The 16,799-nt window shown below is 46.0% G+C and overlaps 1 protein-coding gene across 6 annotated transcripts in view; it reads right to left on the bottom strand.

Annotated features, from left to right (window-relative positions):
- Ano10 (anoctamin 10) overlaps positions 1–16,799 on the bottom strand; it is a 118,571-nt gene that overhangs the window by 39,479 nt on the left and 62,293 nt on the right. The window lies entirely within an intron of this gene.

The raw sequence follows: 16,799 nt of genomic DNA on the forward strand, positions 1-16,799 counted from the left end.
GGGGTAACAAATGTGGGTAGTTTTCATTCTAAGGGATGCATCTACTGTAACCACACATTTCAAATGAAACTGTAGTTTATAGCAGCTTTATTTATGAATATAAAAACTAAAAACCACTGAAAGAAAGCCTTTCACATAGGTGAAAGGAGGCTGTACAAGCTTTCCCGTGCTGCTGTCATGGAGGAATCACATTCTGAATCTGCCAAAATCTAGGGAACATTTGGCATACACACACACACACACACACACACACACACACACACACACATACACACACACACACACATACACACATACACACACACACACACACACTCACACACACACACACATACACACACACACACACATACTCACACACACACACACATACACACACACACACACACTCACACACACACACACATACACACACACACACATACACACACACACACACACACATACATACACACACACACACACACATACACACACACATACACACACACACACACACACTCACACACACACACACACATACACATACACACACACACACACACACACACACACACACACACACACACACACACACAGGACTCTAATGTATTAGCTGATAATAACTTGTCAGTGGGTTCATCGGTGTTGAAGCAGACACCACGTATGTAAGATGCAAACAACAGGGCAACTGTGTGAGAGGAGAACACACGGCGACTCTACCTTTTCTATACTTATTTTTGCAAAAATAAGTTTGCTCTTAAAAATGAAGGTTAATTAACTTAAATTATTCTGTAAGTCAAGATTGGAGAATTTTAAGGTTTCATCTCTGAATAGATATACTCTGATTATAAAACAATTTTCATTAAGTGTCTTTAGAAGGAAGTATTAATGATTTTGCTTACATAATGTCACTGGGATGACCTGTAAGTAGTCAAAAAAACAAAACAAAACAAGACAAAAAAACCCAAAAACCAAAAACCAAAAAAAAACCCTTCAGCTTTTTCCCAGTTGGAAACCTATTTACAGAAACATCAACATCAGGTTTAACCACCAGCAAAACTGCATCTAATTAAAAAGGACATTAGGTATAAATATTTTTCTCCCTTACTTTCCCAAAATATCTTGTATTTTGAGGCAAGGATAAAATTTCAAAAATTAAAGTTCTATGGGTAGGAAAGAAAATATTGTTTCCGAATCTCGATTTCTCCACACTTGATCTGAAACCTCATCGTTCCTTCACTGCAAGGGACAGTGGCCCCGGGCCTTCAAGTGCACATAAGGTGCAGTCTTCTCTGAGACTCAGTTTCCTGACATTCAATGCTGATAAAACCACGAAAGTCTGCGGCTAGTTACACGTCTAGTTGACAAGGATTTGCCTGCAGCAGCTGAAGACAGAAACACAATGCCCATCACTGTGCTGAAACTCAGGCCCTGAGGAGGCTTCTGTGACCTGTCCTGGGCCACACTTCCCTGTCCATGAAACTCTGTTATGCTTGACACCACACAGTCTACTCTCATCACACACCTCTACTTCTCCTTTGGCAGCAGCATCCTTGATCTTTTTATGTAGAGAACAAACATTTTAGGAGGAGAACACAGTGCACTCTTTCCCCACCCCACCCCCAATGTCTTCCCACCTCCCTGCAGCTGGACCTGTCTCCTTTTCCCTTCCACCACCTTGAGATTTAATATGCCTACTTGTGTTTCATTCATGGTCTTGCTTGGCATTCTCCTATTACCCCATCCTTGAGAAAGCCACCACCATGCATGAGTAACAACTGCATTCTTTCGGTCCCCAGGCCATGCACTATTCCCTAAATCTTCTCACCCAGACACAGTGTAGAAAGACTTATAAGAAAACCAAGCCAGACTCTTCAAACATGAACACCCAGGTCATTCCACCCGAGAAGACTAAAGATAACAAGTCACTGGTCGGTGTGCAGATGCAGGCGGTTTCAATAACACACCGAGTAGAAAGCTAAAGTAACTGACAGCACCAAGTGCTGACAAGGACTTGGGTCAACTGAGGGCACACATTGCTAGTGGAGCACAGAATGCACACCAGGATGGGAAGCTCATTTTAATGTCGGGTATTCCCTTATATCTGACTTGACAATTCACTCTCACATATTTATCCAAATGGAAAACCCATGCTTATAGGATTCAAAATTACAAAGACTGAGAAGAACGGAAGCATGCCTCTTCTACAGAATTGTATAAACACAAGAGGAACTATCTACTATCCACCACCAAAAGACACAAACTATTGATACATATGGTAAAGTTCAGAAATGCAAATGCATTGGGAAGAGAGGCCCCTTGGTCTTGCAAACTTTATATGCCCTAGTACAGGGGAATGCCAGGGCCAAAAAGTGGGAGTGAGTGGGTAGGGGTGCAGGACAGGGGAAGGGTATAGAGAACTTTCGGGATAGCATTTGAAATGTAAATAAAGATAATATCTAATAAAGAAAAAGAAATGCAAATGCATCTTGCTAAGTGAATTAAAGCCAAACTCTCCATCAGGGTTTTGAAAATACAGAGACTGGTCTGCTGTACCGTGCTGTGTTATCTTTCTCCACCTTAGAGAGACATCTGCCAGCTAATGTTACCCACATATGCACATACAACCTGAGGAGTCTAAGTAGGTAGAAGAACCTGCCTGATGCACAGATTATTACTAAGATAGCTGTGGCCAACAGGGCCCACTGGTCTATAAACAAGTGGACCTCAGCTACAGCCCAAATCAAAGGGAAGCAACAGTCCCAAGTTGAATACCAACCCCACCTCCTCCTACCCAGCAGACTCCAGCTTAGAGGACTCAGAAACCTCCTGTCTAGTTCCTGTGCACTTCATCAAATTGAATTCAAAAGCAAAGGTGCCCAAGAGAAAACCCCACAGAACAACTGCCAGTAGCATAAGGGCCCTGCCACAGCATTCTCCTGCCAGCCTCTGGGTGCTGCTGTGTCCTGGGGACAGCCTTGCTTCTCCTATACCCACGCTGATAGTCTGTGGTCCACTCACATTTGCTCCATTTAATTACTGGGGCATGGAACTGACTTTCTCAGGACAGGAACATGGTTTGGTTCTCAGTGTCCTCGGGAAGTTGGCCCGTCTTTCCCTCCTTTGCATCATATCAGGTAAAGTCCTCAGTCCTCACAGTATAACAGCATCACCTCTGCACACGGGAAGTCACAATAGCATCGTGCAGCACGAAGTCACAGTTACACATGCTCAGTAATGCATTTTAACACAGCATGCACACTCTGCATATTGAGTGGATAGACAATGTTGAGTTGAATGCGATCTGACATTTGGCAAAGACTGGGAACATTTAATAGATCATTAGGCATCCGAATTCATTCATTCTCTCTCTGTCTGTCTGTCTGCACACACACGTGCATGCTAAAAATATACATAAAAATAAACAAAATCTAAAACGAAAGTTCAAAACAAAAAACCAAGATGGTCTACATTTCTTCTCTGAGCTAAAAGAAAGAATGAAGCCAGAGACCAGACCAGCTTCACACAGCTCCCCAGTGTGTGGACACAGCATCCTTGTTACCTAAGGTCCATCTAAAGATCTACACTATGTTATCTTACTCATATTCAATTTTTCTTGTTATTTTCTTAATGTGGGGAGAGTAAAAATTAAAAATAAGTATTTCCCTATGACATCACTTAAGACATCCACTTAAAATTCCATAATCTGCAGAGATGATCAAACTCACAAGACTCAGTGACGGGAAGAGGCAGAGCCGCCACAGCTTCTGTCGAGTGAGAGAGACTCATCTGCCACAGCTCACTGTCCAGTGAGAGGGGCACATCTGCCTTGCAGGGTTGTTTTTCAGGAGGGAAACAAAGTCATGCTGCCCACGTTTCTAAGAATTGATGAGTACTATATATACTAAGGAGGAGAGGTTTATTGTCAAATGCTTAAAGGAAGGCATGGAATTTGGGACATTGGAATATACAGGTAAACTGTTTTTAACGCCCACTGAGACAACAGTTTTCAGTGCTAATCCCTGGACAGGTGTGAGGCCCTAAGGCCACCTCTGAATTCTTTGTGCTAGCTTCTCTCTGCTCCCCAGACTGGGTAGCCCAGCAGGCCACTGCCGAGAGTTACATCTCTCCCAGCCAGGACTGTAGCCCACTAAGATGGACACCTTTGAGGTAATTCCAAATCTTCAAAGAAGGATTGGGATGGTAAACCCAGGCTGGAGGCCTGGGTGCTGACCACCCGGCAGGGAGGACGCAGGACACAGTTCCCACAGGAGCCATGAGCATACCCAGTGCCATCTGCTGAGGGAGAAAAGGGGAACCAGTTTCTGAAAACATGTGGGTAATGGGGAGGCAATCCAATCAACAGGACGCCAGGGTTGAAGACAGAGACTGCTTATTAAATTTGTCTCCTGAGAGATTCCATCTTTGGTCATGTTTAAGAGCAATTTAATTACATCTTCTCTTATAAACTAATAACTACATGCACCCTGCTTCCTGTGCACTAGGACCTGACAGCAGTCAGCATGGGACATGCAGAGCAAGACTCCAGCAAGATGAGCTGTATTCAAAGGAGTCTCTTTCTCTGGCTTCTCTGTGGCCCATGTGATTGCCTAGGTGACTCTACCCAAAGTAAATGAGTCCAGTGCAACCAGCTTTGGCCTTCTACTCTCACAGTGAGTTGGTGACCGCAGTTTTGCAGTGCCATGGCCTTGTTACTGTTGTTTGTGCAGGGAAGGGAGGTGCCATGCTGCTAGAAACACATCCCCTGTGACTGTCCATGCTGGTGTGGCCTAGGGTACTGCCCAACACTTGGCCTGCTTCCTAACTGTGCCACAGGCAAGGCAGACTAAAAACAGGCTGGGGAGACGGCTCAATGGGTAAAAGAATGCAAGCACAGTGACCTGAGTTCAACCCCCCAACAGCTATGTAAAACCCAGGCCATATGCATGTGTGCTGTGACAGGCAGAGACAGATTGTTCTGGGGCTCAATGGCTTCTAGCTGAGCTTCAGGTTCAGTGAGAAATACATGGATAAACTATACCACATACATATAATACAATAAAATAATTTTTAAAAGTTAAAAAAAGACCAAAAGCAACTACACCAATATTTCTGCTGCTCACAACACGTTGGAGCCAGAGCTCCCCTCAAAATTGTCAGCGAGCAGATTGGCAATTGTGTTTTATGTGTTTACACCCACTACACCACTAAGGTATGTACTTCAGGCTGACCACCAAGGAAGACACGAGGAGCCAGAGTTCTCATCCTATGATGTGGAGACCAGAGTCTGGCAGAGAGGTCTGCAGCAGCTTTCTAGACGCAGCACAGTTAGCCTGGATGGAATACACACAGGCCAGAGGAAAGTGATTTCCCTTTCTCTTGAGGTAGAGGAATAGTCTACTACAAAACAGTATCTTCTCTTGATGACAAAGCAAAAGGCTGGCTCACTGGGGTACAGTGTGACAGCCTTCTCATTGAGATTGCTAACCCTAACTTGGAGTCTGTATTTTCTCTCTGTTAGCAGTCTGGACTTGAAGAGCAAAATGGAGAAGAGAGAGAGAGAGAAGAAAAATCTCACAATAAAGTGACAATTGCCTCCCTTGTGAAGGACTGGCCCTTGGCTGACTGGGTCTTCTGTTGTTATCATCTGAGAGGAAGCACACCTTCACAGTGGCCCAGCTCTTTCTGACTGCCACTCTTCTTTCAGGTGGTTGGCTGGCTGTAGGCAGATTTGCCAACACTACCCAAAGTTCTTCCTCTCCTGTTTTTAAAAGTATTTTCCAACCACAAGGATACAGCAGCAAATGAGAAAAATACAAACCATTCAAAAGGAAAATGGAAAAATGGCCACTCAGCCTGACAGGTAAGAGTTCATTCTCTCTGCAGGTCAGGAAAAAACCTCAATGGGCGTCTTGCCATGCTGGTTGCTGCTGTGGTTCACAGACCAATAGCTGTGTCCCTGCCTTGGCATATTTTCTGGTACTACTGAAGCCAGGGCACAGGATGACCACTTTCAGGTCAGATCCACCTCAAACATCTGGGACATGTGTCCTAAGTGTGTGATGTCTTCAGCAACAGGGACTTGCTTGCCTAAAGGTGTGGTAACACTCACATGTTGGTAGTAACCAACAGCTATCTAATTGGATTTACAGCCCACTCAATAGAACAGAAATCACCTGGTACTAGGAACCTAGCATCCTCCCAGAGCTAGTGAGGTCAAGGCTCTTAGAAGAGAACCTACTACCATCACTTTGCTAGACCAACACATTTTTTATTCCAAGACAGGGTTTCTCTGTGTAGCTCTGGCTGTCCTGGAACTCACTCTGTAGACCAGGCTGGCCTTGAACTCTGAGATCTGCCTCCTCAGTGCTGAGATTGAAGGTGTTTACCTCCACTGCCCAGCTGCTAAGCCAACATAATTTCTAATTATACTCTACATCTTGTTCTTATAGCCACAGATAAGGATAGTTACCACCTCCAATAAAAAAACAGCAAATGGAGACAATCTCAGACACCATACAGAGATCAACAGATCAACATGGGAGCTCAGCCATAATGGCTACATCTAAATCATAGCTCCTGAATCTATGGCTCAGGGAACTTCCCAGAAGAGGGGGAAGAAAGACTGAAAAAAGAACAGCAGGTACACCGCTGTGAAACAATGTCTCCTAAAAATGGCTTCATAAACAAAACCAGAACAATGGCAATGCTGACAGACATGTTAGTGTGGGCGCCACCTCTAGACAATGGATGACTCCTGGGAGAAGGAGCATTAGCCTTTCCCAGGGATGGGTCTCCTTATTGGTTATCCAATACAAAGCGGTTGGCCATGAAACCAGTTATATTCAAACAAAAGTGGGCCTATCAAGTTATATTTATATATTTGTGCACACATCTGTGTGTGTATATATTTTATTTATAAGCTATTATATATATGCTATTATATATGCTCTGTCTCTCTACCTATCTATATATTCCTATTTTTGTGTGTGTGTGCATACATTTTATTTATTTATATGCTATTATACATATATATGCTATTATATATATGCTCTGTCTCTATCTATCTATAGCTGTGTTAGTTTATAAGGTATAGGGAAATAGGGCTCTGGCTAGGGGGCCTTGTGTAAAATTATCTTGCTATAGCCATTACACTAAAGCATGTGCTTATTCTTTGGGCCTGCAATTTTGCTTTTGGGAACGTACACCAAAAGTTAAATCCACCAACAGTTAAGTGATGGTAGTGGGTTCCCTTCTAAGAGAACTCAGTAGCTCCAGAAGGATGCTAGGTTTCCAGCACCAGGTGATTTCCCCATTGAGTGGGCTCTAGGTCCAATTAAATCGTTGAAAGTGGTCATCCTGTGCCCTGGCTTCTATGGTACCAGAGAATATTATGAAATATTAGCAAAAGTTAACATTGGTGATAATTCAAAATACCTGAAAATAATCTGAATGCCCGCATCAAGGAAAGGTAGGCCCTGTGGAATATCCTGTATTTATGAGGAGAGGTGTCTATGCCCTGTGCAATCTTCACATGCAAGGCCCAGCTGTACCACAACATGGCTCCCCATCAGTCTGTCCCTGAGAGGTGCCAAACGTCAGAAGCAAAGAACAGAAAGCAAAGCACAGCTTGCGAGCAATCCTGCCCTTCCTTCCTCACACTTCCTCACAGTGTCGGTGACCGCCCCATTCCCTTAAGCCCCTCAGCCAGCTTCCCTTCTCTCTGGCATCAGTGGCAGCATCTGGCAAAACCAGACCCAGTCCTAGGCTCTGCCCTCCCCTCCCCCTGCATTCAAAGACTCAAGACTCAGGGCTCCTCTCTTGTCTCCCTGGGCTCTGCAGGCCCGCGTCCTTCTTTATTGTGGCGTCATCAAAGTCAAAGAACAACCGCACTTCTGTTCTCAATGGGAGCTGAGACTGCATCCTGAGGCGGCTTCTATATGGTGGGAGAAAAGACTGTGCCATGTGGCCTGCTTCTCTTTGGCAGACGGGCTGCAGGGATGCATATAAGCTGTTCCTTTCATTGTTTAGAATTGTATTACACCTCAAAGTGTTCCCATGAGTGAGCTAAGTGGAGTTAATAAGCCTACTGTGGGTAAATGTGTGAGGACAATTTCTGTTGCCTCCCTCACACTGGAAAAGGGAAACAGGAGCCTGCCTATGAGTGTGTGTGCACATGCACGTGAACACGGCTTTCATTGCAGTGAGCAGGAAAAGTTTGCACTGTGAAAAGAAAAGGAGTTTACAGAACAAACAGAAGCTTCCTCCGGCCGCTCAACCCTTCCTCCCAGTGTGCTTGGTTCCCATCTTCCCTCTCTTTAGTTCCAGCCTCTGATGGAGTCCACACACTGCTGCCGCCCTTTGTTCTGGTCATAGAAACCCACCCTAGAAGGAGGGAGGGGCGTCTCCCTTTCAGAACACCCAGGGCAGGAGGTAGAGGGGCTGCAGCTAGGTAAGACGCCCTTTCACTAGAACCCCCATATAATGATGTTCCAAAACAGACCTCTCCAGTCCCCACCAGGGAAGGGGAGGAAATCCCAGTCGCTACAGGACCCTGGCTACCCCGTTAAGCTTCATAGCCCATGTTTTGTTAACTGTGGGCATGGGCAGAGGAGGGCTGCCTAGAGGCTAATTGGCAGAACCACAGAATCACTGCAAGTAATATTTTGATAACATTTTTTACTATGAGATAATCTAAGGAAACACACAAACTGATGAATTGAGTTAATGTGAACATGGGCATCTTGATGTTGACTAATTTCCAGTTTTGTTGCACAATAGTTGTGCTTATACACAATGACTGGGAGACTGGAAGCCTCTAAAGTAAATTTCCACTTGTGAATCAAGCATTAACAATCTGGTAATTACTGTAAAGGGCTTAAGTAGTGCAAAATCCTCCACTTATGTATTTTCACAAGGCATGAAGTGTGGCAACCTCATTCTGCATGTGAGCTGGGGAAGGCATGGAGGACCGGCCCTCCACTATTTATATGTGTACAACAGGAAGATGACAAGAGCTTTCCCCTGTTCCTTACAAGGAAGCTGCTAGGCATGCTGGTCATAGGGGGTTTCCAATGCCCCTGCAAAAGGCCAACCTACCTCTCCAAACCCAACTGATGAAAGGAAAACATACAGTGAAAAAGGTGGCCTCCTGGAGAGGGAGTGCATCTGTGCACTGTCAGCAGGTGAGACCTGCTCCTGCATGTCCCAGGAAGAAAAAAAACGAGGAGGAGGAGGAGAGGGAAAAGGAATAGAAGAAAGATGAGGGAGGAGAGGAGGAGGAGGAAGAAGAGGAGGAGGAGGAAGAGGAAGAGGAAGGGAGAGGAGGAGGAGGAAGGAGAGGAGAAGGAGGAGGAGAAGGGAGAGGAAGGGAGAGGAGGAGGAGGAAGAGGAGGAGGAAGAGGAGGAGGAGGAGGAGGAAGAGGAAGAGGAGGAGGAGGAGGAAGAGGAGGAGGAGGAGGAGGAAGAGGAGGAGGAGGAAGAGGAAAGGAGCTCCTTCGGGTTCACAGGAAGGTTAGGTGGGAACAGACACGATGCCTGCAGAATTCCAGGCCCCTGGTGTGGCACAGAGGCAACCAGCTTATTCCTGTTTCTGCACCTTCCAGCCTGGCTGCCCGGACTACATGACGCTATGTAAGTGGTGTCTGCTAATGCCATTCCTGACTTTCAATCCTTGCTCTCATCCACTTCCAGGGAGAGGGAAGGGGAAAGCGGTCAACACACAAATCATGATATTTGAAAACATACGGTGGTTTTCTTGTACTCATTCCTATGTACTATTTAATCCTTGCTACATGTATGTAAGACCCTGTACATACACAGCAACACATGCACACACAGTGAGTCCTCATTCACCATTAAACTATGCCAATGCAACAGTCTGGATGTTGGGAAAAATTCCCAGACCTGACCTCTGTCTAGAGTTAGAGGCTGACCTGGAGCAGAGGTCTGAGCAGGGCCCAGCTCTGACATTCTCCATAGACTCGGACTCCCCTAAACTCCCCCTGGCCTGAGGAGGAGCTAGCCTGGCTTGCCCTTGCTCTTCGTATGTTGTGTCTTCATACTCCAAGCTATGCTGCATGCAGTGTCCAGTGGCATGAAGAGCAGAGGGAGCTCAACAAGCACTTACCAGGGGACCACCATGCCACAGCCATAGGCATGATGGGTTCAGGATTCGGAAATCAGAACAACAGGGCTCCCTCTAGTGGTGTAGAACATACCAACAAATACTACTACCCATCTCCGCTCAGGCTCAGTGTCCTGAAAGGGACTTGCTCTGACTTTCGGTGCTGGTCTGGTTGTTTCTTCCTGGGAAATCAAGCACTACAGTTGCCTCTCCTCTAACATCCATCCCCACAGCCGAGAAGGAGCGATGTGCAGAGTCGGCAAACCTGTTTCATTTAAGAGCCATGGAAATCTCACCCAGCAAGGACAGAATATAGGGCTGGAGACAGACCTAGGCCAGCCAGTGACCCAGGTATCTGGAGGAGGAGAAGGACAGACTGAAGGCAAAGGAAAAGTGAGCCTCAAGCCCGAGGTAAGAAATTAACTTCCTCACGTGTGTGAAACTGCATTCGGAAAACAGCAGTAATTAGATTCAAGCTGTTTTAGCCAAGCTCAGCCTGGGATTCTGAGCAGCCTGGGCTGCTCTGCCAGTGAGGAGCCATTAAGATCATCAGCATCAGTCACCGTCCTGTCAAAACTGTGTCTGCTCAGATGATGCTATGGTAGACTCAGAAGGATTGTCTGTGCTACAAACCTGAACTAGGCCGCTGTTCACACCGTAGCTGGCGCCTGTTATATAGATCAAGCACTGGGGGTTAGTGGGTGAACAAAATCAGTACTAACACAAGATGGCAGGGGCAGCAGCACCAGGAGAAGGTGGATCAGCACCACTAAAACTGCAAACTGATGACGGACAGGCAGTGTGACAGGCCCCAAGCTGACCTCAGCTATGGCTATGGCAAAATATGTATTTTAACTGTCATTCAGAGGGGTTTGGTTTCTTTAAACCAGATTACTTCTCTCCATTTGTAAGAAAAATGAGAAATGACAGAAAATCATTGTCAAGTCAACAGCTTTAAAATGTGAACTAAGGTGCACCACTTGCTGTGCAAGTACAGGGACCAGAGTTCAAATCCCCAGAATCCACATAAAATCCATGTGCTTACATGTGCACCTATCACCCCAGGGCTGAGAAGTGGGGCAGGCCAATCCTGGGGGCTGGTTAGCCAGCTGATCTACCAGGGTCAGTGAGAGGCCCTCTCTCAAGAAGGCAGGAAGCGACAGACGGCAACAAAACCACTATCTTCCGCATATATAGGCACAACTGAGTGCTCACATACACACGTACATGCACAAACACACATACTAATCTCAAGGCTCTAACATAGGAATAATAAAAATATTTCTTCACATATGTGTGTATGTGTATATGTGCATGTTTGCATGTGTAAATATATGTCTATGAGCAGGTACACATGTGTTTGTGTTTGTATGCATGCACACGCTTGTGTGCAGAGGCCTAAGGTAGGAATCAGATGTCATCTTACCCTGTAGCTTATATACTGAGGCAGAGTCTCCCACTGAACCCAGAGCCAGCTCTTTAACTAGCCAGAGTGCTGTGTGGAGCTCCTGTCTCTGCCCTACCATGTCCTGCAGTCACAGGTGAGCCACCACACACCTCAGTTTTTACTTATGTTCTGGTGACCTGAACCCTGACCCTCATGCTTGGCAACGAGCAGTCCTGATGATAGAAATCTTAAACAAGTTCCTCTGAATGCCTCACACACGGTTCTCATTTGCTTTAGCAAAATGAAGACAGAAGACATAATAAAAGCACTCTCTGAAGTAACGCACAGCAAGGCTTTACACTCAAGCTCATGGAGATTCCTGCACGTGCTACAACCCAGGCAGCCTGGGGGTTTCTCTTACAGCACTTGTCCATGGCAAAGTCAGATCTGAAGAAAAATTCACTGAATTCCTGAGCCCTTCTCTGTTTGGCATAAGAATTGCTTTGGACCAGATGCCCCCAACAATGTTTCCTGCATGACATGACTGAGCATAAAGATGCCATTGTCTCCAGAGATTTGCTGAGGTGCTTGTGAGCCAAGGTTACACTGCACCAGAGCCCATTCTTTGAGCTTGGCGGCAAGCACGGTATCAGTTGGCATTCTCCGCATCAAGACGGTACACTGCCTTTTTTCTCTGTGCTCTTTTCAGTGAGTCCCCCTTCAGATCACAAAGCTGAAACACTCACTCTGTGACAGGTATCCCAGGAAATGACAAACACACAAGAGACAGGAAACCAGGGAGCATCAGCCACTGTGGTTTGCTTGAGCCTTGCATAGCACTACAATGTGCAATTAAATAATATGGTCCCAAGAGCTGAGGTTGGACTTTAGAGATTACTTATTTTACTATTTTTAATTATGTGTACATGTGTGTCTGTGTGGGTGTGTATATGAGCACAAGTGCCCTCAGAATTCAGAGCCACCAGATGTGGTGTTACAAACCCACTTGGGGCCTCTACAAGAACAGTAAACTACCTCTCTAACTCTAGGAGACTACTTCCTCCTTCCTCCCTCCTCCTCCTCCTCCTCCTCCTCCTCCTCCTCCTCCCCCTCTCCTCCTTCTCCTCCTCCTCCTCCTCCTCCTCCTCCTCCTCCTCCTCCTCCTCCTCCTCCTCCTCCTCCCCCTCCTCCGGCTATGACATAGTGAGTGCTCAGAACAAACCAGAGACTTGTGGACATATGAACATCACATTTCAGTAAATAGCAGACACTCCTTCCTTCTCAGAATAGCTACAAGGGCTAAAGAGATTTAAGCTGTCAGTAATCAAGGAAAAACATGAAAAAAAAAAACTTGTTCAAATGTTGGTAATAAATGTACTTGAGGCCCAGTGCTCATGAAAGCTGTCAGTGAGCAGCTTAATGTATGTAATGCCCTATAACCTCCAACTTAATGTATGTAGTGCCCCATAGCCTTCAACTTTCAGAACTGGTCCAGCTTGCTCCCAGCATTATCCAGACCTTGCCTGCCTTACACATGGGTCATGTCACCTCAGCAATAACCATTCTCCCTTCCTCCACAGTCTTCTGTGCTAACAGAGCGACTCCATTTGAAAAACGAGCCACACACACACACACACACACACACACACACATACACACACACACACACGCCCAGATAAAAGCCATAACCTGAAAACATACTATTTGAGCTCCTTCCTACTCTGAATGCCTCTGGAATCTTCTCTCTCACCTCTCTCTCCTCTCCTTTCCCGCACATGCCAGGCCTGGCCTGATGGAGGCTGGCTCTGCTGCCTCTTCCTGTATACTCTAATCGTGACTCTCACTCAATGCTCATCTCAGGGATGCTTAGCTCTGGGATGCTCATCTCCGGCAAGCCTCTTGTCAGGGCTTTCCTGGCACTGTCTCACTATTCCCAGGACACTTCCTATTCAGTTGCTCACTTGATTTCTTCCCCTCACATGTGTCACTGATTTGTGCATTTCTATGCAGCTCACTGTGGTGCCTTCTTCCAGGAGCATGTCACCATGAGTGCAGAAGTACTCCTCCTTACCATCAGATCATCACTGCCGAGAGTCTGGCACCACACAGGCCTTGGTACCGAGTGAGCTCTAATTCCCACTGGTGGAGGATTCCATGGGCCACTTCATTTTCACGAGAGAATAGTGTGCTTCAGGGTGCCCTACGTGAGTGGACTTGGTGTCATTTCCTTCTCACCTGAGGGTGGATGTGAGATATGTGCGTGCAGCAGGAAATCACGAGTATGGCCTTCTCCTCCACACAGAGGAAAGGATACATGGAGGTGTTCCTACAATGCTCTTGTAGGCAGGCAGGCTGGCACTTTTTCTTCCCAACTCCATCTTTAGAGGAAGGGAACCAACTTGCGGGCAGAGCTCTGAACTGCCTGGTTCCCTCCCTCATAGGCCCACTCCCCAGCTTCTGTTGCTGGGGCTCAGTGCTGCACCAGCCAGGATGCTTCACTGCTAAGGCTGACCCCGCTTGTCACAGAGGCACAGAGGGTGGAAGGGGTACCCTCTCACGCATGGAAGCTCAGGAGGCACTGAGCGAAGATAGACTTGACACACGAGGACAGGCTTGTTGGAACCAGAGAACACAAATACACAGTGTCAGAGAAATCCCGTATGGTCTCTAGGAAACATGTTACCACCAATAACTGGGACAAAATCGAATTCCACCCACGTGTGGTTCTGGATATGGAGGTTCACATTGCTACACAAATGCTAATGAGAAGCCACTCTGGAGTCATGTGGAGAAGCGGAGCAAGGGCTCTGCATATTTGTAAAAGGAAGGGAAACAACACTTACTGAAGAACCTGCAAATTAATTGTAATCTCAATAATCATTAATACTTTTCACAACAAGAAACCATCTCTATTTCTGAAGAGTGAGTAAGAGGAGAAGAAAGGAAGCAAGTATGAAGAAATACAAACCAAACAACAACAACAAACAACAAACAAACAGCTACAATGGGTGGTGCTTCAATTTTATCTTTAATTCTCCTGGTGTTTCAAAAACAGTCAAACACAAGTAAGCCATGAAGAGGATTTCAGCAAAGCCCACAACCTCTGCAGCTTGTATCTATATCTGACAGACTACCCACCCTGCTGAGAATTGCCACCCAGAGAGCTGCAGCTCTTCAAACACAGAGGCAAAGAAATCCAGTTAGAAAGGACAGGAAAGATAGACATTCTACTGAAGAGCTTTGTAATGACAAACACCTGAAACGACCCCAACATCCACTGCCACCGGGAAAACAAAAGTTAGAACAGCAGTGGAGAGGCTGGCTAGACATTCGGACATGACAACTGCATGCATGCACAGTCCATGCCTAGCACTCAACAGCTTCACATAGACCAATCACACGGCAGCACTACTTTTGGTCATGTGCACAAGAGGTGAAAATTTACATTTACATGGGAACCTGTACAAAAATGCTCACAGCAGCTTTACCTGGACTACACGGGGCTCAAAGCAGCCCCCATCCTGCAGTGGGTGAATGTTTAAATTTGGCAATGAACTAGTGTAGTAGCTACAAGACTCTCTGGGCAGGTCTGCATGAATGACACTCACCTTGAAGGTTTCATTTACACAGTAGTTTTAAAAAGACAAAGTATTTGGAAATGGAGATCAGACTGACAGTCAGAAATCTTGATTCTGGATATCACACCTTGGTGCCCTACTGTGTGTCAGATCTGAGAAGTGCCCCTGAGGCTCCTATGGGGAAGGTTTGATCCCTGTGACTGTCCAAATGTGGGATGTCCCCTGCAGGCTTGTGTGCTGTTTGGGAAGGCAGTGGAGCCTTTGGAGGCCCCTGAGATAGGTCTTGGGGCAGGGTGGGGCATGGGGTACAGCCTGGCCCTGCTTCCTGATCCATGTGTTTCCATTGCCTGGTGCCGTTTGGCTTGGGGCTGTCCTGGCTGCCATGCTTCTGTACCATGATCCACTGTATGCCTTAAACCATGAACAGAATAAACCCTTCCACTACATGTCATTTACTGTGATAGGAAGTGGAACCGTTAGTCACCAGGGCTGGGCCCTGGAGAGGGAACAATCACGTGGGTCAGCTTCGCTCTGGATGAGGGAGGGTGTGTGTGTGTGTGTGTCTGTGTCTGTGTGTGTGTGTGTCTGTGTCTGTGTTTGTGTGTGTGTCTGTGTGTGTGTGTCTGTGTCTGTGTGTGTGGTGTGCTCTGAGGAGTGTGTCTTATCTTAGTCCCTGAGTCCCATCTCCCTGATCTATGGCACTTGTGGGACACAGTTTCTTCCACCACAGGCACATGCCCTGGTCATGTTCTGCCTGGCCTCGGGTTGAGAGCAGCAGAGGAAGCTGACACTTCAGACCATGAACCAAGCAAACCTTTCCCACTTGGGCTGCTGGGTGCTTCACCATGTCGGTGACAAAATAACTAACACTCACCTTGATTTTAGGATATACAACCCGAACTGGCCCTGATTCCCAAAGGGTCATGGAGACTACATCTGTCACCTGACAAAGAGACTAGGGACAGAGTTACAAGTGGGACCCCGTTGTAGCTCCACTGTGGCTAGGGGCATGTAAACCCACACATGCAATGGCACTGAAGAGAACAATACACATACATGCATAACACACAGACACATGTACAAACACACAGAGAGACTCACACACATACACACACACACACAAAGATACACACACACATACATACACATACACACAGAGTACAAGCTCAGTTGACTCTATGACTGTTTGACACTCCACGGTTCTGTAAACACCCCCATTAGAGGAAACTGGATAAGCAGTCCATGAAATCTTGCACAAATAATTACAATCATGTCTGAGTCTATAATTATTATAATAAAGAACTCAGCTTAAAGTCTACGAGACTGTGCACTGACTCGGATGGAGTAGATGCTTTCCCCCAATCCTTGCATTGCTGCTGGAAACAGGGAGGGAGGGAGTAAAAATTTTTTTAAAAGTATGTGGTTCAGTAAATGCTTAATTAAAACCCATCAGATATACAGAAAAAACTGCCAATAACAGTCCTTTTACTAATGTGGCAATTGGCCAGAGTTTGTTTATTCTGCATGGTAAGTAGACAGAAATATAGAAAAGTTATCTTTCTCATAGTAGAAGCAATTATATTTATGGTTAGCACAATCACAACAAGCTTAAGGCAGAACCAACTATTACCCTGTGTAGCTCAGTTAGAAGACTACTACAAAGACAGTACTATTTGATTATTGTGATATTAGTGAATTTGTATAAGCAACACACAAAGCCTCGTGA

The sequence above is a fragment of the Mus musculus genome, chromosome 9 (genome assembly GCF_000001635.26).
Source record: "Mus musculus strain C57BL/6J chromosome 9, GRCm38.p6 C57BL/6J".
Taxonomy (NCBI): domain Eukaryota; kingdom Metazoa; phylum Chordata; class Mammalia; order Rodentia; family Muridae; genus Mus; species Mus musculus.